General features: G+C 40.9%; 1 protein-coding gene across 1 annotated transcript in view; it reads left to right on the forward strand.

Moving 5' to 3' along the window:
• Positions 1–17,064: 17,064 nt before the first annotated feature.
• MYO1B (myosin IB) overlaps positions 17,065–27,150 on the forward strand; it is a 125,542-nt gene continuing 115,456 nt past the window's right edge. Inside the window, exon 1 of the mRNA XM_065669943.1 lies at positions 17,065–17,143. The gene's annotated coding sequence lies outside the window, so the exon portion shown is untranslated. The remainder of the gene's footprint in view (positions 17,144–27,150) is intronic.

The following is a 27,150-nucleotide window of genomic DNA, read 5'->3' on the forward strand; positions in this document are numbered from 1 at the left end:
TGTGTTCTTTGACTCATTTGTCATTTCTGGTATTTAATGGTATGCATTTCTCATACTAGTCAGTGCTTTGAGCACACAACGAACTTTGTACAGTTTGCATCACTGATCCTAACACCAACATGAGTGGAAATCTGTGATCTCTGTTTTCCTCTTCTCTCCTCTAATTCAGAATCCCTAACATCTGCCTGGTGAGAATCTGACTCAGATTTTCAGACAGGCAACCCTGATGTCAAGACCATCTAAACCAGTGATTCTTAAGTTAGGGGTTTTTTATTCATATGGCCTCCTAAAAAATCAGGAAAAATCTGAGAATAGCCTAATTTTTTGGGGGGGGAAAACTGAATCACACCTGCGTTGTGGAGTGCTGCCACAGTAGTTATCATTTGCAGTCAAAAAAATGAGGCAAAGCTTGTGGATTATTATCACTTTTCCAGTGCTGATTTTGTTTAGTGCTTTCCATACCTGGGAATGTACACATACCTTTCAAAAAAATCCTCCCTTTGTGTATAGCTGTTTTGCAGACTGCTGCATGAAGGTTTGTGACCTACTTGTGACCCAGAGACTGATAAGTGCTGCTCCAACAGCTACAGCGGTGCAGATAACCTACACCGCTGACATTATCTTTTGTCAGAAAAGAAACCACTGAGTTCTCTAAACTCCTGAGAACTGAGCAAGAGCTTCTCAGTTAAACTGATGCTAATATTGCTTGTGGTATTTATTTTTTTTTTCAACTTTGTTTCACAAGCCATATGTTGTTGATTTTTAAAGTGCATTTACTGTGAAGGAAATAACATAATGCTGTATTTGAATGCGCAGAGCACTGGGAGGTGCACTGAGCAATGCCAAAAGGCATCAATATTATTGAAGGTTGTAGTATTTTGTAGTATATGGCCCCTTTTGAAAGTTCTTTCCTTGAAGCCCTAGAAAGAAAACAGATGGCTGGGGGGTTTTGCACAACCCCTTGTCATGCCTGCCTTTGGTGGAAGAGGCAGCTCTGCAATGGCTTTATGGCTGGCACAGCCCATAGGGTGCTGAGTCCTGGGGCACCTCAGAAGGGACCTGCGCTAACAAAGAAGGGAGGGAAGTGCAGCTGGGGTCTGTATGCTGTGTAATTTGAGGATGACATCTTGTAAAGTGCCGTTCCCTTGTACACAAACTTCTTTTTTTCTTAATTGAGATTAAAGTTTAATTGGAGCCAGGAGATTTAGTGCAAGTCTGGAAGGAGGGGATCTCCACCCCTTGGCGGCTCCTGAGTCGTCATCTACGACTCCAAGCCATACATATGAAAACATAAAAATACATTTCTTAGCATTAAAATAATATTCAGCAATAGGAATTAGCTGTATATGCAAACTTAAATGGCCTTACTCAGCTGATGAGAAGAGCGATCTTCAAGTGGGGTGTTTTGCATTCTTCTGGAGCTAGGTTTGTATCTTCTATCTCAAGCTCACTACCAGTGTTGTGTAAATCATGCCATATGTTTTGCATCTTCAAAAGAAAACTGAGCAAACCAGACAGTAATTAAAGTGTCTTTTTAAAAAATCAGACTTTTTTTCTTATTTGAAGGTTTACTGATTTGCAGTTCTGCTGGGAACAAGCATCTTTACATTGCTTTGTGAACTGCCTATGTTTTCCTCAAACAGAAGATCCTTATTCTGGATAAAGGTGTGAATCTGCTCTTTGTGCCATGTCCATTAGCACTAAAAGGGGAAACAACTGTGAGGCCATTCCAAAGCTCAGTAGATTATAGCTAGATGACAGCAAAACCTGCTGCTGTCTTGAAACTTTTCCTGTTTCACCAGTCTGAAGAGATACAAGTGTTGATAGGTTTAATGAGGTTCCCAAATGACAGGAGGTTGTGTGCTGATGTGGGAGTTGTGCAGTGACTCAGAGGTGTCCACATTTGAGTTGCATGACAACTGTTTTCAAGCAATGTGGTTATATTGACCGAGATCACCAAAGTAAAGACTGCTTTCCATGTGGCTTTCTTTACCAAAAGCTAATGTTGTACCAGGTAGCAAGTAATAAAGAAGAAGATTGACTATTAAGAGATATTCTGATAAAATTACCAAAATTAAAAAGACTGTATTGCCACGCTAAAAGGTCCTGTTGAGAAAGATGGCACATAAAATAAAGCTTTACCTGATGTTACAGAAAGATAATACTGGTAGGACATAGAATCTTGGAATGGGTTGGGTTGGAAGCAACCTTAAAGCTCATCCAGTTCCAACCCCCTGTTATGGGCAGGGACACCTTCCACTAGAGCAGGCTGCTCCAAAACCCATCCAACCTCGCCTTGAACACTGCCAAGGATGGGGCCACCACAGCTTCTCTGAGCACCCTGTGCCAGTGCCTCACCACCCTCACAGGGAAGAATTTCTTCCCAATATCTAATCTCAATCTCCCCTCTGTCAGTTTAAAGCCATTCCCTCTTGTCCTGTCCCTCTGTTCCCTTGTAAAAAGCCCCTCTCCAGATTTCCTGTAGGCACCGTTTAGGCACTGGAAGCTGTTCTGAAGTCTCCCTGAAGCCTTCTCTTCTCCAGACTGAACAAGTCCAACTCTCTCAGCCTGTCTTCATAGGAGAGCTGCTCCAGCCCTTTGATCATCTTCATGGCCCTCCTCTGGACCCGCTCGATATAGCTTGTTTCCAAACCAGACTCTCATAGCTCCCTATATTACCCATAGCTACCTTTTCTGGCCTGAAGATTGTCTTGGCTTCATAGTCTGCCAGTTGGGTGGGACATGGAGAACCTATTGAAACTAAGCCAAAGTAGCGGGTGTTATGAGGTGTGTCTAATTCCAGTAAATTGGAAAGCAAGTTATGTCTCACACTGAGATTCAGATTATCCAAGAGCTGTTATCCATTAAAACATGAGATCAGTTCATTTTCTTCCATGAATTGTAAATATTCTTTCTGAATATGGAAAACAGGCAAAAGAGAGTGCTAGTTGGAAAAGGCACTTCAAGCAGTCCAGGAGCTCAGATTCAAACTGTAGAAGCCTGTTTGGTCTTCCACCAGTGTTCATGTTTGTGTATGTCACGTATCTGCCAGATCATAGCAGTGTTTCTTCAGTAATAAAATGTTTAATTTGTTTCAGTGTCTGCTTTACTATTTTGGTATTGTCTCAAAGGGATGTTTCTAATTATGGTTCCTTTTTTTGTTCCTTCTTTTTTAGTGTTTATATCTTAATCGCTAAGAGATATGCTTGTTTGACCTAGAGGAAAAAAAGCATGATGATAACCACACAGATGCTTCAGTGTGGTGAGGTTGGGCATCAGTTATGCAAAACAGAAGTGTCAGATTAATATGATGAGCTTCATTACAATAAAAATTCCCTCTTGCAATCATTCCTTCCAGTCCATCCTGTAGGCAGGCTTAGGACTGTTACCACTCTGTATGTGCAAAGATGGTGTTTAGAAGACCTGACTCAATTTTGCTAGACATTGTATGCATCTCTCACCCAAAGCGCTTATTATTTAGAGGTAAATGGGTGTGCAGTTGGATGAGCAGTAGAAATGTAGAAGGGGGAATAAAAGGTGACAGCAGAGTACCAGCTTATCAGTTATCAGCATTTGAAGCAGTAGTCATGTCCCTCACCTGCCTCTCTGATTTAAATTTTGAGGCAAAGCCCCTTAGGGTAACATGTTTGGCTTCAAGTGCATCTGTTTCTCCATCTATCTGTAACATGGAAATAGCTATATCCATCTAGGAAGTTGGTTGTCCTGCTTTGTATGGTTCTTGTTGGTTTTGCATGAGAATGCCATTCTGATGATACTGCCATTATATTTGTTAATAGTGGTATAATTAGAACTGCCTTATCTATTTTCAAGTAGATGGTGTTATTAAAATCATCCTGATATAGATGAATAAAGATTTTCAAGTACAGTATAGATTACTTTAAAGATCACCTCAGTCATTATGTCAACTTTTGTTCTTTCTTTCTTCATTTTGTTGTCTTTTTTTTGGGGGGGGGAAGTTGGGGAGGAGGGGGGGAGTTGGGGAGGGGGGGGGTGTGCAACTAGGAATGAGGGTGCCATGGCACCTGAATCCCAAACAGTCAGTGCTTCTGTTGAAATTCACATGTAGTGGTGTGGTACGTGACAAACCAAGGAAATACTGGTGAGATCACACCAGCAAGTGACGATCACACCAGCAAGTGACTACTAGGGGTAATACAGCAGGTTTAATACTAGAAATGTTTACAGGCATCTTGATAACTAAGGGGAAACTTTTTGGACTGTTTATTTTGTTGTTTCGCTGTTCACAATGTAGTTTCTACTCTGTGAACATGTCTCTCATGAATCCCAAGATTTCAAGCCTTAGAAACCCAAACCATAACAATAAATAGCACTTTTCTTGTACTTAACTTTCTTTAGCCTTCTGTGAAATTTTGACAGTTTGGTTTTACTGATTCTTCCCCATTGACCTTGCCTATATGGAAAGTATGTCTGGAACATATGTTTAAAACAGGAGTTCAGAGTTCAGAGACACCCACATATACTCATCGCCTGGAGTTAACTACTTTCATGACAAAACAGGGTGTAGCATAAACCTGTTTGGATATATCACTTTAATTGAGCAAAAGGTGCTTGTAGAAACACTGGTCAAGTTACGTTGTTTTTGTTTCTTTAATAAGGGGAAAGATGATGCAAGTGCAAATTGTTGCAATGCTGAAATACTGTAGGTGTAGTTTCAGTGGAAGAACAATACAGTCAGGACTAATGCGTCTGATACCTCATCCTGCTGCTTACTTGAAGATACCAAAATCATTTCAGTGCACATGCTAAAACTTGCCTTTATCTTGCTTAAGTGTAACCAGTATCATAAGAATATTTCCTTTAAATGAAATGTTAAAAAACTCCCAAAGGCTTATTTTTTGGAGCTTCATCAGACTATGCTTACCTACAGATGGTGCCTGTGTTCCCTTTAAATTCTGTTGAAGTAAGTTAAATAAGAGAAACCTTGTCAGGATTTTTGAGGCTTGCTATGTATTTAGGCAGTTCAGCTCCTGACTCTGACTTTGAGACATCCTGAAGTCCATTACTTATCTTTGTGTTGTTCCCCAGCAAGAGTCAATCTAATCTAACACACTGGCAAAGCAAAACTTTAGCTGCCTTTCAAGTATCTTACTTGAATGTACATGCCTTTTTATGAGGAAGTAGTCTTATTTGCAGTAAAATCACTTCTTACAAAGCTGTGCAGTGAAATGATAATGTCACAAATTTGCAGGTATGTCTAAATGTGGGTAGTAGGTAGCCCTCTACTATAGGCATATTTCCCATGTAATATTGAAATTATTAGTAGCAATTTCTGACCTGGGAAAACCAACATGTATAGCACTCTATTTATAAATCTAGGTGATGTCAGACTTTCTGTTGCAGAAGGGGAAGTGCTGGATTTACTAAACCCTGTTATTTCTGTGAAGCCTGCTAATCTCTCTTTCTTGTTTCTTTTCTTTCATCACAAAACTAAATGCCCTGAGCTATCTGTATAATGATTTCAGGCAGCAATCCACATCATCACTTTATTTCCCTTGGGTATATTTGGTGTATTTCTGAAAGTCAATTTTAAAATTGCACGGATCCATTTGGATGGAATATAGCAGTTTCCTTTCAATTTTTCCTTACAAGTACTTCTAGCAGGCTGCATTACCAGAGGCACACACTTCTTGGAAACCTAGCATGGAATGGGTAGAGCATAGTTCAACAGGAAAGGTGGTGTTAACACATCATGGCTCTGGTATTTGATGCTCTGGGTGAAGACTTGCAAGACTGAGAAAAGAAAATCATGTAGTGCAGCAATACCTGTACTTGGTCACCAAGTCCATACAGGCAGATACCACTGCTTCCACTTGATGCATTTGCATGCAGTTGAGCAAGGCAATGAACACAGCTAGCTTTAGTCACTGATTTTTAGTTGCACTTTGAAGAGCCAAACTCACTGAAACCTTAGCTCAGACTGAAACTCTGATTTTTCTTGCCATTAAATAAAACCACCTGGAGACTAACAAGCTGAGTAAAAACAAATTTACTCTTAATTTTGTATTTTCCAGAGCAGATCTGATTAAAATGTTCAGCTCAAATCTGCATGGATCAGGGCTGGTCAAGATGCTGAGCTCTTCAAATGACAACTAAATGGGATGGCAACCAGCAAGTCCCATCCCCGACTTAGCTGTTGCACTGCAGCATGATCACTGTCTGCCAAGCAGCCAGCATGACTTCCAGCCACAAAGAGGATCCCGTACATTGTGTTTGAACTGGTACGCTGTGCCCAGTGGCTCGTGTCATGGCAGCAGAGCTCTTTGCTCCCATATAACACAAAGGCTTGGAGAGCAATATGTTAAACTCTGTGAGCACTTACATTCAGCCTTGCTGACAGTTACAGCTACTGAGCTTAACGATGGCTGAGCTGGTTCCCTCCCACCCATCCTTCTTCCTTCCCCAGCTAGGCAGCTGCAAGTTTTGAATCCATAAACATGGCAGCATTAGAGATGGTCCTGCCAGAGCTACTGTCCCTTGAAGCTGTGCCATCCGTAAGGACAATTCCTGTGCTGCTCAGGATTCAGAAGTCCTCAGAAAAGCCGGCCTCAGCTAACCCATCCCCAAACATTTCTCCCAGCATTAGCTGCTCACCCAAAAGCTTCCCCCCACCAGTGCTGTCACATGCATTTCCATTTCGGGTTGCTGTTCCCCCATGCCTGGCACTCATGTCACGTCTTGCTAAGGAATGAGCGCTGGTTTCTGCCTTCCCTCCCAGTTCCACAAGGGCTTGTGTTTAAATGCTACCAAAGTGATACTGTTCAGGTGCTCTCCTCTGCCTTAAATGTCATTACAGCTTGTGGATCATCTGCATTTCCAAATCTGTATTTCTAAAAGATTTTGCATATCTGTTTCACCAAGGTCTTAGTATTTAGTTTGGGTCTTACTCCAGAAGGAGTAAGGACTTTTTTGTCATCATCTATCAGTGAGAAGTGATGGAATATCAGGCTTTTGACTTGTTAATAGCTCTCTTGAGGTAGCAGCTGTGGGAAATACTTTTATGACTAAGCAGAAAAAGCAAATAAATAGGTTTGCACACAGATGTGTGCTTTGCTGTTCTGCAGTTATTTTTGGAAGACTTAATTGAACTCAGTTTTAGAAGAAAATGTTTTACTATGATCTGTGACATCATTGTTAAAACAAGACATTGCCTCACCCGATAAACAAGAGGTGGAATTCAGGTGCTCTTCCCACCACATGTATTGCAATATGCCAAATGTAAGAAATTCTCCTCTTTAATAGGTTTACATTTCCTACAGAGACTTGAAGCGCAAACCAGTTTACCAGTTTATGAAATCAAGGCTAAAGCTGATGTATCACTTGCCTTGACCAAGGAAAGAGACAATAATTATGAGACTGTGCTTTAGAAAAAGATGCTGATCTGTTAATCTTAGACTACAAAGAAGCCTCCTGCTGGCCAAGTGTGAAGAACGCTATAAAATGTTGGATTTGTTCACTTGTGTGTGTGTTGAGAGTGTTTCTGCTAAAATTGAGCTCCATCTTTCTGCTAGGTTCCTGCATAGCTCTGGAAAAAGCCAGGCATATAGGGGCAGAGCTGACAGATTTTACAATTAGACTCTTAACTCTTGATCAAGACACATGACAGCTCAGTTAATGCCACATGGTTTGCTGGTTGACAGTTGGATGAAGACAGACTTCGTAAAGATTATTGCTTGGTTTTCACAGTGCCTTGCATGTTTGACAGGCATGCAATCTAAGGACCTTAGGATGCTTTTGCAATTTGCCTTTTTAGTGGCCTGGGTTGATTTTGAGCCTCACAGAAACAAGGTTGCCTTTGTGTTCAGGTGGTGTAAAGATTTCATTGTTCGGTCCACTCGCAGGCTCTTATGTTTAGTGAAAACTGCAAGTTCTTCAGTTGTACAAGGATATCTCTTTTTAAGCCATTTCACAGAATCAAGAAATATTCTGTGGGAAATTTAGTTTAATTGCAGTGGCTGTGTTGAGGATGGACCAACTCCTAAGGGATAACATTTCGGATGCGTTTGATGAAGCGTAATTCAGATAGAGTTGTAATCCAGGCTTAGGTGATCCTGTTGGGACAGAGGTGATGTGATTTCTCTTAGTAAATGAGACATCTAAATGGAGTCCCTTTTTAAGGATACATAGCACCAGAGGACACTGCAGGTGTGACACGCACACTCTTGCAGCTCATGCCAAGTATTAGTTCTTAAATGATACACTGGGGCACTATTTTATATAACTTGCCATCAGATGACATAAATTCTCTGACAACCCTTAACTACATTGAAGCAAGCATTCTTGGAACAGGTTGTAGTACTGGAGCCAAGCAGTTAATCAGGTGTAACATGAGGCTTTGACATGATTTACTGCCTGCTGGTAGCTTGTACTGGGACTGTATTGTCCTTCTGTATGTACTGTATAATAGTTTTAAGCTGTCCTTGGACAGGGCCCTATTGTAAACAAGCTGTCTGGCTTAACTGGGATATCCTGTAAAAATACGTTAATAAAAACTGAAGTCATAGTAAAGGATCCTATTCCTGCTGTTTCTGTTTCCCATACTGTTCCCACCAGCCAAGTATGTGCTCTTAACTCTTGCTGTGCTGATGCTATTCTGACGCCTGCTACTGTTGTAATACTTGTTTCAAGACTGATAATCATCGCACGACATCTCAGCTGGCTGTGTGTGAGTTCTCTCTTGCCGCAGATTACACAATGCAGAAACTACCACCAAAATAAAGCTTGTTCTCAAGGGGTCACATAATTTTATTAGCACTTACTGTATTTCATGTCCTGTTGTGTCTCAGCTTAGTCAGATCTATGGAGTGAGTTTGGAAGTAGTACTTTATTTAAGTTAAAGGAGTTTTTTAAATGAGGCAACTTGGGTTTGATATTAGTATGTTATGTCAGGTCCTTGTAGCCTGGAGCTAGTGGGTCAAGAAACAGCAGTGAACCCTTCATGGGGTGTAATGTTCAGAAGGAGATTCTAAAAGACATCATCAGACATCGTTCACTGAGGGCAACCTCTACTAGACTTTCTGACTAGGGATAGGTGCTGGAAAGGTGAAGTTTTGCAAAATGAGGTTTTGTTCCCCTAAATGCAGAGGCGTGCTGGGGTGGGTTTTGGACACGCTGAATTTCTGGAGGAAACAGATGCTGAAAGGTGCACACTGAGAGTCTTCTCATAGAAATCACTGAGTTTTATAAGCAGGGTGAGACATTTAGGAGACCCTCAGAGGACCTGTGTGGAGGGCTCTTGCTTTACTAATGTCTGTGAGGAACAGCACCTCTGTTAGAGATGGATTTTAGGGTTGCCCTGGTCGGCAAAGAGTAGCACTAACCACTAAGTATAGTGGGATGCTTTGGAGAAATTTCCGGTTCCTCCTTCCTTCTCCTCACCCTGGAGCTCTGCAAAGCACAAGTCCTCTGGAATATGGGCACCAGGGTTTTAGCAGCAGCTCAAAGGGGCCAACTGGTGGCTCTAGAGAAATGCATCAATCCCAGTTTGAAATAGCTTCATCCCATCCCACTCATTTTTGTTAACAGCGAACTTGTGATATCCTGCCTCTCGGAAATTAGTATGCCATTTTGAATGTAAACCAGGCATCGAACCTTTTTGCTAAAGTTTTGAATCATCCCCATAGCTGGAAACTAGTGTGTTGCATGCTGATTTGGGGAGGGGAGGTTCATGTGTGTGCAGCTGTTGAAGTCCATTAAAAAGTGACCTGAGCCCCGCTCCGAGCAAGCTTCGGATTAACTGTAAATTGATATAGCAGATCTCAAACACAGATTTCAGCTTTCTGCATGGCAGAGTTTTTCTAAATGTTCTTATTTCAGGTATTCTGGTTATACTAATCTTTCATGTACTTTTAAAAGGAGACTACACAGCAAGTCATTGGCTGTTCATACAGTTTAATAATAGAAGAGTTAATCTTTCAAATCTGAAAGGGAAGAATGAATACCCCCCCCTCCCCAAAGTGTATTTCCAGAATTCCATTAATTTAAAGCTTAGCTTGAAAAATAGGAAAGAAAAAAAGAAAACTACAAAGGAGGATTGAGAGTTTTAATTTTACATTGCAACAGAAAATTTAGTTTTCTTGGTTGGTTTTCAGATTTAGAAACGTATGTTTTTGCTCTAGTCAATGTTTGTCAGTGAATGCTACAGGACTTAGGGTCGTGATTATACTGCTTAAAAGGTTCAGTAGAGCTTGGAAAAAAGATTGACAGGGTTGAGAGCTCAAGATGGTGGGTCGTGATTTAGGTTGGAAAGAAGTTTGCAAGCAAATCTCCTCTGATGCAAACACTGCTTCCTTGGTTCTGGCACCTCTCTTTTTATCTTCTTTACCTTTGAATGCATTAATTTAAAGTTACCATGGTGAACTTTAAAAGACGGGCTTGCTGGTTGTTTTCTAGGCATGAATAAGTAAAGTGAAATTACTTGATCAAGACAGTGGGGCTGGGCATCTGAGGTAATGCGTTCACCGGATAGGCAATAAGTGCTTTCTGGTGGAGTAGTTATGTTTAGGGAGATACTTCCCACAGCCTCAGTATCACAGTGGAGACAAAGCAGAGGTTTTTGCTTCAGCTAACAGCATGAGACAGAAATGACGCTTGCATGGGACTGAGGGGCCAGTGGCAGATACCCACGCTGGTGCTGGTCTTGAGTGCTTCTGCTGAGGTGAAAGCCTTGTGTGACCTGTCTGCGAGGGTATGAGGAAACAGCAGCTGTGTGAGTTGTGGTGTGGGTTGATGATGGTGGTGAAGGCAGGGTTGATGAAAGGAATGAGCGTCTAGCCAGGCTGGTTAACTCTTTGTAGGTGGCAACATGGCCCAGCCCCGGCGAGCTCAGAGCAACTCCTTCCAGCTATGCTGGCTCCTGTGCCCTTGTGCTGATGGACAGCTGTTCCCCCAGTAGCTCCTGGATGTTTTGGAGACCTCTGAGTAAGCCCAGGTAGCATTTCATCAGGAAAGAGGGAATAACTTTGAGGGGCAGAAAGCAAGAAGCAACTAAGCATTTCAAACAGCCTGGAGGTGGTGGCAGTTGTCTTGCTATTGGGCACAGCCATATAGCTTACCTGCATCGCAGCCGCCTGAATAATACCCCTTGAAAGGAGGCAGGCAGAAAGATTCAGGAGTTAGAAACCCATATCCTTAAGTTCAGGCAAGTGTTTCATTTTTAAAAGGCCGCAGTTTATTATTTCTTCTGATTCCTGTGAGTAGGACCAGTCCCAATGGCTCCGGAAGCAGCTATGCAGGACAGCGATCGCTGCTTTTCAGTAACAAATATGGAGCTCGTCAGCTGGTGTTTAACGTTTGTGTCTGCTTATGTGGTGGGGATTTTTGTTGCTGTTTTTGTTAACTGTTAACTTCATAAAAACAATGGAATGGAACCTGGCTTTTATAATATAACTGCCTTCATAGCAAAACCAGCAACAGCAATCCCATAACAATCCATGTAAATGAGCACCAATGGAGGGAGAGCTGGAGGGGGAACACAGCAAAAATCGCTTGGTTTTAATAAAATGTTTCCCTCCCCTAACATACATTTTGGTTTTTCCCTCAGCTCCTGTCTGCACCAGTTTGTACTGGGGTTGCACAACCTATTTTCAGCAAGGTAAAGCTGACTGATCTCCCATTCATATAAAAAAGTGATGAACCATGGCCTTCAGAATATCATTTATTCAATCAAGTGCAGTAGTCATGATAACCATATCTTGCAAAACACTTTGCCTTACCTTCTCTCTAAATTTTTAATTGACATAGTTCAAATTCATCATCCGCTTCCCTCTCTGAGCCAGGGAGATTCAGGAGGGAGCCACTGCATAAGGTTAAAGCCTATTGTATAATTTGGTATTTAAGCTACATGCCTTTTGCATACAGTAAAACATCAGGGATTAATGAAAGCATTTTAGTGGATTCCTATATTCGTGAATCATAGCAGAAGCATGAGGTCACTAGAGATAGCCTGACTACCAGATTTTAAGGCTGGGTAGTGGTACTCTGTATTACCAAGTACAGTTTTCTTACCTGGTATTTTATTTTCCCCATTGTACTCTTTTACTGTATAAGATGCATAAGGCTACTCAAAGTAATTTTGACATACAGAGAATAAGATATCTTAAATTTGATCACAAGACCAATCTGTTTATCTGTTTATTCAAAGTTAGGTTAAGAAGACAAGTTAGATCTGCCTGTGACACATAAGACATCTCTTAGCATGTGGAACAACTACTCTGTGTAATACCTAGAAACCAGGGTGCTCAGTACACTGAAATGGTGATGTAAAAAATGGCTGGAAGTGTACAGCAGGGGACGGTCTTGCCCGCGAGCAGTTTCTGATGCCTGTGGGTTCTGTGACTAGCAGAGCAGGGCTCAGTCAGCAGCCACTGAAGGGTTTTGGTGAAGCAATTTAGAATATCCTGGAACCAAAATAAGGTAATACTTCTAGTCATTCTTTAAACAACCTTAACATATTGACCTGATTTATGGCTCCCCTGAGATTTCTCTAAGGAGAGGCTGAGGAGAGCAGGAGCCATGTTGTAGGCTGGATAAAGGGTGTTCCTTTTATCCTGTGTCTAGTGTGCCATACCTGTATCTTATCTTCATGGACTTAGCGTGACTGTAAAAATGCTGTGCTTTGAATTACCCTTGTTCTGCCACCAAATTCCTAATGCCCACACCTTGGAAGTCAAGGATTCTTCTAACAACTTCACTGCCATAAGTCTGCTGCAGCATTTTGAGGACTGCAGTATGTGCACCAATTCTGAACAAAAGATTAGAAAGCTATTACTTAATATTGCTAAAAACCATGGAATTCATAGATGAAATGTCACCATATGGATTACTGCCATCCATGGAGAAAATAGAATCAGTGCATATGGCTTGTACCTCACTTTTTCTTTAAATGCTAGGGAGCCTAACTTCTCCCTTTCTAATGAAACCCCTTGACTTCATTCTGGCATTGACAATGGGCCTTAGTCAGGGTGAGTTTCATACGGTTCCATGAAGGTCCTCTATACTGCTGGAGAGAGTCATAAGGAATATTTAATACAGATGTAAATCAGAAATAGTGCTTTATCCAGGAGACAATAACCCTGTTCATAGCGCTGTTTATGAAGTCATTAAAAAATGAGGAGAGTGACTCTAAAATAGCAACGTGAACAGACACATACAAACTCCGTTAGAAACTGAAGAAGCTGGACAGAAAATCACGTTTCCTTACAAAGTGATAGTTGTTTCCTATAAAGAACATATGGAGCTTGACAAGAATAGCCACAATGACCCTAATGGGTTTAGGCATGAACTTTCCTTAACCAGTTATTGAACTGTTTAATGGCTTTTTTCCCCTCCACAATCAGTAAAAAGCAGCCACAGTGGAGCACATATAGTGGGTAATGCTATGAACACTTTCCATGTAGTTAAAAGTTTGCCTATCTGAGCAATGACATCAAAATATCCAACAGTGTTCTAAAGAAAATGGCAATGCATGAATTTAGCAGACCTTGGTTTATGGCTTACAATTCTTTGTAAAATTTTGCATTTTGGGCTCACAAAAATAAAGGCCTATAGAATATAAGATTTAACACAGAGCACTAGTGTTGACATTGACTGTTTTAGGGCATGGGGGAGAATTCTCATCTAATTACTACCATAAATAATTTGGGGTGTTTTTTTTTTTGTTGTTGTTTTTAAAATTTTCCTGATTTAGTTTCAAAGCACAGAAATACCATTTCCCCCTCTCCTGATGGCTCAAGACGTTTCGATCATTAAAATCCATTTTGTATAATTTCTTCACTTAGCCTTACAGGGCTCCTTTTGAACATCTGTTTTAATTATACTGAAGCAAGCTATGATCTTGCTGGCTTAAAATTTCCAAGACTGGATGCCAGTAGCAATGTGTTTGGCTACTGCCTTACACTAGTTCTGCCAAAGCAGAAACTCCCCAGGCTATTCACTTCTGATTTCTTTTTTCTTTAAAATGTATTTTATTTTATTGGGGGTGCCAAATCTTAAAACAGGAGATGCATGAGCCAGCATTAGTTTTGATTGGCTGTCAGACACATTCATCAACATAAGTCCCTTTGTTTCTGCAAAAATAGTGCCTGGGAGATCCATATTAGCGAAACAATTCTGCTTGCTTTAGCAGTGAGAAGAGACTGGAATCAGAATAGCCCCAGCATGAAAATGTTATGGTGTAATATTAAGCCTTGCAGCTAGTATTTACAGCTGTAAAGGATGTTTTCTTGTAATCTTTTTCTTGCCTTTATTGTTTTACTGAGTAATTTACTCTGTTTGTTCAGGGGATGTCTATGTTTGGCATCCTGTGGAAGTAGAATATATAATGCTTTCTTCTTTTTTTAGGAAGACTATGCTGAAGAAAGAGAATAAGACAATGCTGAATCCCTTGTGTAAATAAAATAAGTTACTATAGATTCCTGTTGTGTTTGAAATCAGCTATAGCTAACTGGCTGGCAAGGAAAGGGGAGGGGAGGAACGAGATGCTGCTCAAGATTTCTTCACACGGATCATGGAAAGACACAGGCAGATGAACAGTTTTTCTCTTCAAAAATCCCAAACAGACAAAACCAACTTGTTTTTGAGTTTTGGTTTTTTTTTTTCTTTTTAAGTGCCAACTGAAAAAAAAAAAAAGACATCTAAGATCAGTAATTAGCCTTGCTGTTTAATGATTGTTAAGGCAAGACTATAGGCGTGCATGGTCTCCCTACTTAAAGTTACAAACTGTGTAATACTAAATTAAAAGAGTGATTACGCCTCAAAACACTAAGGGAATGCTTGCAGTGAAGACTAAAGCATGACTCAGTGCAAGCAGTCCTTGTTAGCTCCATCCTGACATGACTACGCCCTCAGCCGTATCAAAGGACATTCAGAGGCAGTCTGGGGGCTCCCACCCATAGGTTCCAGCTTCCGCAGCTGGTAGGTGTTCCCCTATGTCTAAAAGGTCAGCTGGCATGTGGGGGCAGACTGTTTCTCTTTTTCTTTCTCTTAGTGAGCTTAGCATTTCTGTGGATCTTTTAGGAAAATAGAAGTTAAGGGCAGCAGTTTCCTCAGCTGTGCCATAGTGTTCTGCTAATGAGGACACAGAAGCTGTGCATCCAAAAGGAAAAATTTGCTGTTTCAGTGATAATTGGGTGTTGTGTTGGGTATCAGTGTGGTGGTGAATTTAACACTGTGTGAAGCAGTAGCATGATCCCATCCTGTGCTTGTGCATCAGGATGTTTCTCTTGCTATATTATTTTTCTGAAGTACAGAGTTAAAATTATTTTAAACAAAATTCCCCGTAACTGGTGTCTGTTTTGAAATATCCGTGTAATGTGGACACGGGATGATTAGGTTGACAATGGCATTTCCATCACATCTTTATGTAAATAACTTTGAATCTAAACTTCATGCTGTGTTGTATTTAGAGTGGTGGCAGATAAGAACTTTGGAGCAAACCCAGACTTCCCTGAGGAAGTGTTAATGCAGCTGCAGGATCAAGCTAAAAGTTGAAGTCCTTCACCACCTGATATCTGCAAAGCTCCAGATTTAGGGCATGATTTTCAGAAAATCATTTAGTTGCTGAATATACATTTTACTAAATTTCCTAAAAGTTTGGCTGCAGTGAGGGCTGAAAAAGCAAGAGGTGTAAGAGGCTGCAGGAGTACCTGCAACCCTTATTCCACTCCATTTGGAAGGGATGTAGAGTACTAAATGAGTATTGCTGGTGATTAAAAGTGCACTTGCCCCATAATTAGCTAAATCTTGCTTGCAGAGGATAGGGCTTTGTTTGAGTGGAGGCTGGACACACAAATTGGTATTTCATGCCCTTTTCTGTGCATATCTTTCTATGGCGACTCTTTTCTTTAAAGACTTCAAAGATTGAACTGCAGCATTACTGAAAAAGTCAATAATACAGATGCTGTGTGAGCCAGAGCAGTAAGAAAGGAGTCTACCCTGAGGGAAGAAGTGGGAAGCCCCTGTGTAACATATTGAATGTTTCAGCAGCGATTAATAAATTCATGAGGAACTGTTGTGCAACAGTACCCAGAACAGATCAGTGAGTTAGCATTTGGAAAGCCTTGTTTTAGTAATAATTATGCAGGGCCATTCTAATTTCACAGGACATATTTTAGTGTATGATCTGAACCACTGTATATGAAAAGTGTAAGTTCAAAAGGCTTCATAAAAACCTAATATCAGTAAAAACAGTCTCATGATTAAAAAAATCACACAAAAGCCTTTTTATTTTAAATTAAACACCTGTATGATTTTTGCAGCAGTATTGCAGCTATAGACTACTGGCATAACCAAAACCAGTAAAAAACGGGTTTATATGGGCTCATAGGGTAAAATGAGCCCATATAAATTCACCTCATAAATGAGGTGAAGAGGATAGTTTTCTGAAGGGTTTGTTTTTAAAACTGATACGGTATTTAGTTTCTAGCCTTCAGTACGGTGTTTAATTTGGAATCCTCTTCTCCTAACATGCTCAAGGAATAACAAAACCATAGCTAACATTAGTACATCCAGTTGTGTTTGTATTGTTGCTTTTGGCACAAAGATGTAGCATCTCTTTTTAGCTTTTAGATACAGAAGCACAAAGTAAAAGCCTTTTAGGGTGAGAATGTGCCTTTCTGTTTTACAGTAAGGCTCCAGGACAGTTTCCTTTAGCCTCTGGGTTTACAAAGACAGCCCAAAACTCCATGTAGGTAGGTGGGGCAAAATTGCTTAAAATCCTGAATGTTTTGCTATCTAAAGTCCAGACTTAAGTCCAGCCACTGCTGCTCAGGATAAACTCATTCGTTTTGGCTTGACCAATGCTTAGCAAATAAAATCTCACTGTTCAAAAGATTAAGGACATGATAAACTCAGAGACTTGCCCATCTCACAGTCTGGATGTTTAAACAAGACTCAGTTGTTCATTAACATTGATAGCCTTTAAAAGAAATCCTTCCTTCCATCTGAGCTTGATTAAGGCCTCATACCTCTCAGACTGCACTGTCAGGAGGTGAGCAGCTGCAGGCTAATCAGGGTCGATATCCTCGTTTCTGCTCTGAAAAAAACCAAACCCTTAACCCAACGCATTTTCCTCACAAGCTTTGAAATCTCAAAGTGGCAACAGTTGGTGAGTGTATGAAATGTGTATGTTTCTCTGCAGTGTGCTCCTTCGCTCTTCTGAGCCCCTGTCTGCTGGAATTTCTCACATGGAGAAAGTTATCTGTTCTTTAAACAAGAAAATGTAAATTAATGTCTTTTGTAGGAAACGTGCTGAATAAGGATCTCCTACAGACCTAGCTTTGTATGTAGGCAGAGACAGTTTCTGGACTCAAGCCATTCATTTTTCTCCCTACAGTCAAAAACATTCATTATAGCCTACATAGTTTTACTTGAAGTCTACCAGCTTTGTTTGCAATAAAGAATCCAGCCTTTTGAAAACTTTTTGTCTTTTCTGGTATTCTGTCTTGATAAAGTTACTATCCCTAATTCTTCCACTGCAGCAAGTGTGTTTTATCCATTCTTTCATCAGATCACAGATGCTCCCTTGCCATGAGTGTTCTTTTCAAGGGCTAGAATAGCACACATATCTGCAGTACATGCTTCTGTGTTCCCTTTTTGCATTACTTGTCCTGTGTTTCAAGAGCCTGCTGGGTTCCATTGGCCTTGCTGGCACATTGTTGACTTTGACAGCATGCTTTGTATGATGCTAAGCCATTACACAGAATGGTTCTCTGTAAAGTACAGCCCTGTAACCCTCGTCACGTATCCTATAATGAAAGTTTTTCTGGCATTGTCCCTGCTGAGGTAGCTGCTAGATACGAGAGGCAGTGCAGCAAGTAACTTTGACCTATTTTTGTATAGGCACTAAGAAGCAGATGAGATGGAGAAGAGAGGCAGGCACCCTTTCCCTTATCAGCTTCCCAGTATTTATAAGATTTGCAGCAGGAACAATCCTTGTGCTGTACTAAGTGCAATCCTTGTGCTGTATAACGCATCTAACTCTCACTGGCTCTTGGGATGGGTGATGTGCTGGAGGGAAGATTCCTTTTGTTTCTCTTTTTCCCAGGACCCCCTCTCTCATTAATTTTTTAAGGCAAAAGAGTAATTCGCCCCTTAAGCAGGTGCTTCGAAGCTCACAGACAAATTATACAGATGGAACTGCAGCTTTCTAGCTATTTTCTCTTTCTTGGTTGTGCTTTCCTAAGGAGAATAATCATAGAAACCATCAGGTCATGCGTGAGCCATCTCTAGTTGCATTGTTATATTAAAACAGTAAATCACTTTTATGAATGTGCTTTTTCTGTGTGGCAGCTGTTGGGTTATTTAGTCCAAAGTCAACTGTACATCTTTAGTCACTTCAGAGATAACGTGTCCTACAGATGGTTTCAATTAATATTTGTTCAGGGCTGTCTAAAGCAAGTAGTGCTTGTTTAGTAAGTGTCGGTTAGAAATATCTCTGTTTATGCACATGAAATGTGACCTTCAGACCTGTTGTGGTCTGCTGGGTAAAAATCGGCTTGGCACAGGGTTTTAATTTACGTCCTTCTCTCTTTACCCTTTTTTACCCCATGTTGGAAGTGGGCACAATACCCAGGGCTTGTGGGGTAGTCACCCTCAAGCCTATGCCTCTGATGAATAAAAATAGTGATCTTTGTTAAGCAGTTATTACGGATTTTGCAGAGAGTATTTTCAGTGTTCAAAGCCTGGCTCAGCCCAGCTATTCTGTCTCAAATAAGCACACATTTAGGAACAGTACTTCAGGATGAGCACGGTTTGTGCACTTCACTGTCTGCACTACTTCAAAAAGTAACAAGACCTTTTTAGTTAAACCAGTATTGAGATAAAGATGGTTTATTACTTGCACGGTAAGAGTTTTTAATGAGTGAGTATGAAATGACAAAGTTCTTTCGAAGAAAAGACAGGCTGTGACTGTCTATTTATGAGATCTAAGAAAGAAAATGTTTTATAATACGTATTATAGGGCAGAACCTATGCCTATAGGGCATAGGACCACACTCCATAAATATATAGAATTTACATTTTGTTTATGTGAAAATGAGAATCTGTACATTAAACAGAATAATAATCACAGACAATATTAAAATCAATCACAACCAGTGAATGCTGAAAGTGTAAGTTACATTTTGACAGACTAGTGATTAATCTGGTGACATTTAACTAAGTATATTCTCCGATTCAAACAGGTAGTGGAATAGCTTGAGTAACTGCATTGATGAGGAGTTAATAGGGCAATGTAGAGGAAAGTTGCATTGATGTGTTTGCTCTGTTTCTATTTGGACAGAGTTAAAAGTTTGGCTGAGGCACCAGTTACGTCACTGTTGCCTTGCTTCTTAGTAGAATTGCAGTTGGTTCCAGCTGGTGTAGCTGAGGCTGGATTGCTTCAAGAAGGTTGCTAACAGCATCTCTTACAAGCACTGCATTCACCTATGGTGGAAGCAGAAACACACCATTTACAGATGTTATTCATTTGCTCCTTGTTGGCAAAAGGTTTCACTCCTAAAGAGTTCACTGTGTTGTAATAAAGCTGGAGAACAAAGAAATTGCTATTTCCCTGCATATAAGACGTGCATAATCCCCAGTGAGTAGTTAACATTTGGGGAACATAGGAAGAACTGTGGTGCTGGCAACGTCTGTCTGGCATGTGCAGTCACATCCTTCACAGCTGGGTTACCTTCCACAGGCTTTTCTCGCAATTAAGTTGGAAGAAAAAATTGTCCTCATGTGCCCCAGACAAGCTGATCTCTCTTCTTATGCTAGTGGGGGAAGTGGAAGGCTCTCAGGCTTACAAAATTATTAAGATGGAACTTCCAGAAACATCTCATTCCTGAGTTCTTCAGCCACTGATTTTTCCATGCTGCACTTCTCTTCATTATTTATACTGCCTTCATTGTTGCTACCATCCATAGGCTGGTGGATAGCCAGCAAAGAACTTGGCTGAATTGTCCATCTGTCTGCACTTTGAATTGCAGTCAAAATGGTTTTGAATCCACAGCCTAAAACTTTCATGGCCAGTTCCCCTTTTAACTCTTCTTTAAGACTATCACAAAGGTGAGACAATTATACATAACTAAAGGAATTACATGCATAATAAGTTCTTCATCTGTGAGTGCCTGGACACCTTTCAGTATTAGCATTCAGGATGAGATCTTTTATAATATTATTCTCTATTAAACTTCCGTTGGCTTAAGTGGTGCAACTCCTTTTCTAACACTGTCTTCTGTCGATTAGGAAGTGGGTTTTCATTTTACAAGTTCTAGTGGAAATTGAAGACCAGCTTTAAAGAGTGGAGGAAATAATGACAAAGCATAATTCCTCATTAGAAGTCTTGATAAATATTGTATGAATATATATAAATACATATAAATATGTAGAAATTTCACATCTTTCATACTATGACACAGAAACGGTCATTCCAGTCTGCAGCAACTTGTTAACATACGTGACATGTGGAATTTATTATTATAATATATATGGTTTTACTCTAAAAATAAGTTTGCACATACCTACAGTTCAATTCCAACACTTTTGTTTTGGGTAATTTTGCTTGCAAGAATAGTTTTAGTCCAATATCCTTAATCCAAGTGCAAGTTTTCTTTCTAAGTGGAGTCCTAGATAATAAAGAACCATGCAAAACACAAGAACATGTCATTGCTACATTCATATGCCTGTGGGAAGGAGGATCCTCACAAACAGATGCAACATGTGGCTAGAAATCTCAATATAAGTGCAAGTCTATCTTTAACACATCACATATTGTGCTTGGGAATCCACAAAAACACATACATTAGCAAATCAAAGCACTCTGTGAGAAGGATATAAAATGAGGAAAGAATATCCATAATTACCCTGCTGCAGAGATTTTCAGGCTGTGTATCACTGTATGCATGGAGATTGCAGAGGGAATACTTGCATTTGCCTTTTGCTGCACAAAGAGGCTTCTCCCTAGTCCTACATGATTTCAAACCGCAGATTTTTTCCTTGACACTACACATGAGGACTGATGTGAGATGAACTTTTCAGTCTCACAGGACGCTGGGCCTTTTTCCTCCCCTAATTATGGATTTTACAATTTGCTTGAGGGGGGTGCTTGTGAACAGATACATGCAGCTGTGTCTCAGAAACATTTGTTTTATAGAGGGAGGGAAAATGGATCTGTCCTATTAGGAAAAATGGGACCTTCCCCTGTTCTGTAACATCGACAGTACAATACTCTGGGTGGGTGGGGAAGTATTATTTAAGAAGTCTGAAACGTCAAGTGTTACCTCTGATCAAATTCCTCCTTAGGCTCTTGAAATACATTAGAAGTTTGCAGAATTAAGATGTCATTTCAGAAGGTTCTTATATCTCTCATGTTTTTAATTTTCTTGTTCTGTGTTTTTCTCAATTTCAATGGATGTACTTACCCTTGAACTGAAAAGCAGAGTTACTAAGGCACTGTAGCAGGGAAATTTGTATGAGGTTTGTTTAAAAATAGCGAGAGAAGAAAACCTGTTTGGGGTCTCATGGTTTCAAGGCTCAATGTGCTGGTCCAGCAGCTGGTGTATCCATCAGAGGCTGCAGTGCCTGCTTCCCCAGGGAGTCCATTTTTCTGTGTGCTGCATCGCAGGTACTTCCAAAGAGAAACCAGAAAATCATCACCCAAGTTTGTAAGGGGGAGATGCTCAGCCCTTCCGAGCAGATGAACCATGTTGAGGTCCATTCTGCCTGGTGGGCATTAGGTACAGCTACTGAGATCACTGAATTGGACTGAGGATGTTAGCATGTCTCTTGGGTTCAGCAGTAGCAGTTATTTTTCTACTTAGTAGCTAGTGCAGTGCTGTGGTTTGATTTTTTGGCCTGGGAACAGAGCTGATAACGCCGATGTTTTCAGTTGCTGCTCAAATGTTTGGTCTGTCCAAGGACTTTCTGAGCCTCATGCTCTGCCAGGGAGGAGGGGAGGCAGGGAGGAAGCAGAGACAGGACACCTGACCCAAACTGACCAAAGAGGTATTCCATACCACAGCACGTCATGCCCAGGATGTAACCGAGAGTTACCTGGAAGGGCTAGTGGCACTGCAGGGTTGGACGAGGTATCGGTCGGTGCTTGGCTGGGGGGAGTGGGGCGAGTTATTGGTCGGCTGGTATTGAGGTGTTGTATTCTTTCCTCTTGTCATTTCCTTTATCATTATTATTACTGGTGGTAGCAGTAGTGGTTTGTGTTATACCTTAGTTACTAAACTGTTCTTATCTCAACCCATGGGAGCTGCATTCTTTTCGATTCTCCTCTCCGTCCCTCCAGGGATAGAGGGAGGGAAAGAAGGGGGGGAAGTGAGTGGACGGGCTGTGTGGTTTATGGCTGACTTTGTTTAAACCATGACAGCATGAAACATACAGGCTAGGCTGGAGAGCTCTGATAGCTTGCGTCAAGCACCAAACTGATGTCAAGCCTGAATTAGACAGAAAAAAAGTGAGTGCTGCTTCTCAGACTCTGTCCTGTGCTTAATGCCAACACACAGGGTGGAATCTCCCCTGGGTGACCTCTCCTCTCAAATTCTAGGTCTAGACCCTCAGGCTGTCTTATGCAGGTCTTTGTTACAAAGAATAAAAATACCATGCTAACTGAAGGCATATTGCTGCCCCTGGGTAAAAAGGGGAAGTCCCTGTTTGGTACAATGAGGAGACATTCTGGCAAAATGGAAAGCTGACAGTGTTTTGACAGGTGGGAATACAAATCCTGCGTAAGATCCACAGTTGGAGAAAGCAGATGATCTCAGTACTGAATTTAATCAGTGCTTTCCAAAGCACTTGAGGAGCATTCCAGCAAGTGGGTGCAGAGAGCCACTGCTTGTTCATTATAACTTATATGCAGTTTAATTTGCCACAGGTGGGGAAGGATGAGCTGTGTTCGTGTACAGTCTTTGCTTTCTGGTTTTCCAGTCACGGAACTGGAGTTCTCTGGACCAATGGCAGCTTCTTTGTTGAATCATTCACTTGAGTGCAGATAGAGTTCAAACCTGTAGCCATTTTCCATGACAAAGAAGCCAGACACTTACTATTTTTAAATCCCTGTGCTGGGTCTTAGAGCAAGATTACGTGTGGTGGTGTTATGAGTACTGGGGTTCTTTTGTTTGAAGTGGAAAAGTATTATAGCTACTGTAAGGGGTATTCCCATAACTTCTGGTATGCACCCAGTCCCACTGATTTAGAACAGAGGTATAGCTGCAACATATTCAAAGGGCATGGAATTTCCTCACTTTTTCCTGAGTGTAGGAAAAATGGCTAAGCTTGGACTGGCGACTAAGTATGAGATTAGAAACATGAACATCTAAATTATGTTTTCAGCTCTGTGAAGGAATTTATGTTCTGCTGTATTTATGTTTTTTATTTATTTTATTTTGTTTCTTTTTTTGTTGAGTTGTTCTTGGTGACTCAGTTTCCTCATTTATAAATAGGAATAATTTGAACTCACTTAGTTTGTCTCTCCATACATGAGAATTGTATACTCAAACAAGATGAAATAATAAGTCACATCAATCAGTAACTATCTTTGCCGACTAAAAGAAATATTAAGAAAAACAAGGATTGGTTTTATTTTGTTTTCTCTTTTTTGTTAACTGTTGAAAGCAAATTTTAAGCTATAGATAAGAATATTTTTCTCAAGTATTGGTTTTCTAATTATGGCACTTACATTTAACCAACTAAATTCATTTGAGAGTGCTTCTCTCTCCCATCCAATTTTATCTAATAATGTCAGATGTTTCTGTATTTCTAGTGAGCTACTTCATCCTAGAGCCATGGACACAACTGAGACTAGATTACTATCCTGCCTTGCTGCAGTTCCTTACAGGCAGTACAAATTATGGCTCATAGTAGTACTGGTTTTGTTCTCTGAAGTGCCTGGCTTAGCTCTTCTTTGCCTGCTTTTCTAAGCAAGCTTGGCTAGGAGGTACTTCTAGCCATTAACTAGTGCTCTTCTAATTGCCAGGGACTGTCATAGTCAAATGCAAGGGATGTTTTGTGTTTGATTTGTGGGTTGTCAGTCTAAATGGGACCAAGAAACACCACAGTTTTGCCCTTACAGTCTTAGCAACAGCTGGTTTTACAGTTGGGTTTGTGTCTGACTTGCTTGGCTTATGAAGCTGTAGGCTGTAATCAAGAAAGGGTAGTGTCCACCCTGTGGAAACGTCCAAAAAAAGAAAAGGAAAATAAAAAGGAGTCGCCTGGAAATAAGCAGCTCCTAAACTGCTCTGATGGACACGGATGTCTGCCACAGCTTCTGGCTAGGCCGTGATTTGGGAACTGTGAAACAGGGATGCAGCCACATTCCCATTTTCTCTCTGAAATTGCTGCAGGCCCTTGCCAAATGAAGCCTCTGCCCTTTCAGAATGACGTATGTGTGTGCTAAAGAAAGCGCATGCAATGGTTCAGTAGTTGGAAATTCCTCTTAAATATCCTCTAGGTTAACTAATGTTCAAAAGAGACCTGAATGTGTGTTGCATACTGATTATCCCTGATCACTTATATGTTGATACACCATTTGACTTTAAGAAATGTGGTATTTCCAGAAGAAAAGAATTCTTGGCATCTACCTGTATATCTTTTAGCTTATTTTAAATTATTTTTCTTTTACATTTACTGCAGATTTGTGCCAGTGGTAATTATGGTAGTCCAGTAGATGTAGTAAAAGGAATCATGGAACTGTTTGGGTTGGAAAGGACCTTAAACCCCCTGCCATGGGCAGAGACACCTTCTACTAGCTCAGGTTGCTCCAAGCCTTGAACACTGCCAGGGATGGGGCAGACACAGCTTCTCTGGACAACCTTCTCCAGTGCCTCACCACCCTCACAGGGAAGAATTTCTTCCTTGTATATAATCTAAATCACCCTTCTGCCAGTTTAAAACCATTGCCCCCCCATCCTCCCCCTACATGCCTTGTAAAAAATTCCTCTCCAGATTTCTTGTTAGGCCCCCTTTAGGTAGTAGGAGGCAGCAATAAGGTCTCCGTGGAGCCTTCTCTTCTTCAGGCTGAACAAGTCTGTCTTTATATGGGAGGTGCTCCAGTGACAGGCTTCTAATTCACATTGTATAAGAGCAAGAATGTAAAACTGCCTCAGAATAAGGATGGGTAATGAGATAGATATCTTCTTTCACACAGAGCTGAAACAAGGTGGGAACGGAGTCCTGGAAGACTAGGGAAGAACTCTGGATAGTTTTGGTTTGTTTCCTGGAGGAAAAGGCACCTTAAAAGGATGCTAATTCTTATCCATGTTATAAATGCTACCAAGTACCACCAGCTGTTAGGGATGGACATTGCTATTTACTGGAATCTAAACACCAAATAGGCACAAAGAGTGTGGCTGAGAAGTAAGCACCATTAACCCTTTCTAACCACAGCGGTAAGACTGTGGCAGGAAAGCTACACTGCTTTCGTCCTGTGCTGATGCTTCTCTTTGGATGAAATGAGGAATTTTAACTTCTGAGGTAGAAGATGTTGTATTTTCATGCCAATGCAATAACTTTGATAATTTTAATGTGTAAAGTTGAAATAGATACTTTGTGCAATGTTTGCAGTGACTGCCTTGTGGTGCTACTTACTGTTCTGGGTGTGGTTTTGGTAAATAGCTGGCTGGACAGTGACTACTTTCCTTACAAAAACCTGAATTTAGTTTTCATTTAGATATGGAGTAAAAATAAAGTACTTTTTTCCTTCATTAATTGGGAAAGAATGCAATAACTAAGTTGCAGAACAGCAAGCAAAGTCACGATCAAAGTGTTATCTTGAATGAAGAACAGGGCAAAAGGATGGAGTCATGGTGCTGCTCGGGAATGGCTCTTGCCTCTTTCAGACCACCCCAAACCTAAATTACCTTCCTGAGAATACCTGTATCACACTGTCACTGTTTCTGAGTTTTAACCAAGGCTTAAGTTTTTCAGTGAGGGAAGTATTTTGTTGAAGCAGTTTTTGACCCCTTCTAGTGAAAGCAGTCATTACTTTTACAGATTAAAAATGAGAGGGTGAGACAAATCTTAGGAGTTAAGCATCTGCTCTGGAAACCTGCAGGTAATAAAATAGTGATGAGTTATAAATCAGTTTGAATCACTTTGAAATAACTGAAGTGTTTTAACAAGAAGGGCTTTAAAAATGCATTTTGCATCTTCACTGTATGTTTCTGATCATATTGAACCTGGTGATGTATGCTGCGTTTCTTCCACATACTGTGCAGACCTCTGGTGTGTGTCTGCAGCTGAGATCCTCTTCACTGTTACCTGTCCAACACAGGGTTAGCTTGTAGTTGAGTTGAAGCTTGCTGTTGTTTAAAAACAGCCCAGCTTGGAAAGAGCCTACTTTTAAACATGAAAAAAAAAAGAGATAACATGGAAGTTGGCTCATTAGGAAAAGGCACATGCGGTGAAACTCTTCATGGGGGGTATTTTGCTGGAAAGTGGGTGAGTATGATCTCTAAACCTAAATACTGCCCAGTCTCAACTGGGGAGGTTTTTGGGGGTGGGGAGAAACCTCTGCTTACTTGCCCGCAGACCCAGTTTCAAGCCAGTGAATGGCCACACAGTATAAACACAGCCCTTAGGGCTTTTCCTTTCTTTCCCTCTTTTTACACAATGGGGCAGTCGCCCTACATTGTTGATGGGTTTTGTGCTTATCAGGGACAGGGCTGGGCGGATAAGATGTGTTACGCCAAAGCCTGCTGTAAATACTTTTGGGTGCTTACATTTAAAATGCTGGCATGTTTTCAGGAGGTGCCGAAAATGACCTTGCAGGAATCCGGCTGGTGATGTTAGAAGCAGAATCATAGAATCATCTAGGTTGGAAAAGACCTTTAATATCAAGTCCAACCATTACCCCAGGACTGCCAAGTCTGCCACTAAACCACGTCACTAAGGGATGCATCTACACGGTTTTTGAACACTTCCAGGGACAGTGATTCCACCGCTTTCCTGGGCAGCCTGTTCCGATGCCTGACCATCCTTCCTGTGAAGAAATTGTTCCTAATACCCAATCGAAACCTCCCCTGGTGCAGCTCGAGGCCGTTTCCTCTTGCCCTATCCCTTGGGTCAGTTACCTTTTTTTGCTTAGTTTGTGAAGGCTGAGCGTGAAGTGTGCAGGGGACAGGATTA

Source organism: Lathamus discolor, chromosome 3 (genome assembly GCF_037157495.1).
Source record: "Lathamus discolor isolate bLatDis1 chromosome 3, bLatDis1.hap1, whole genome shotgun sequence".
Taxonomy (NCBI): Eukaryota; Metazoa; Chordata; class Aves; order Psittaciformes; family Psittacidae; genus Lathamus; species Lathamus discolor.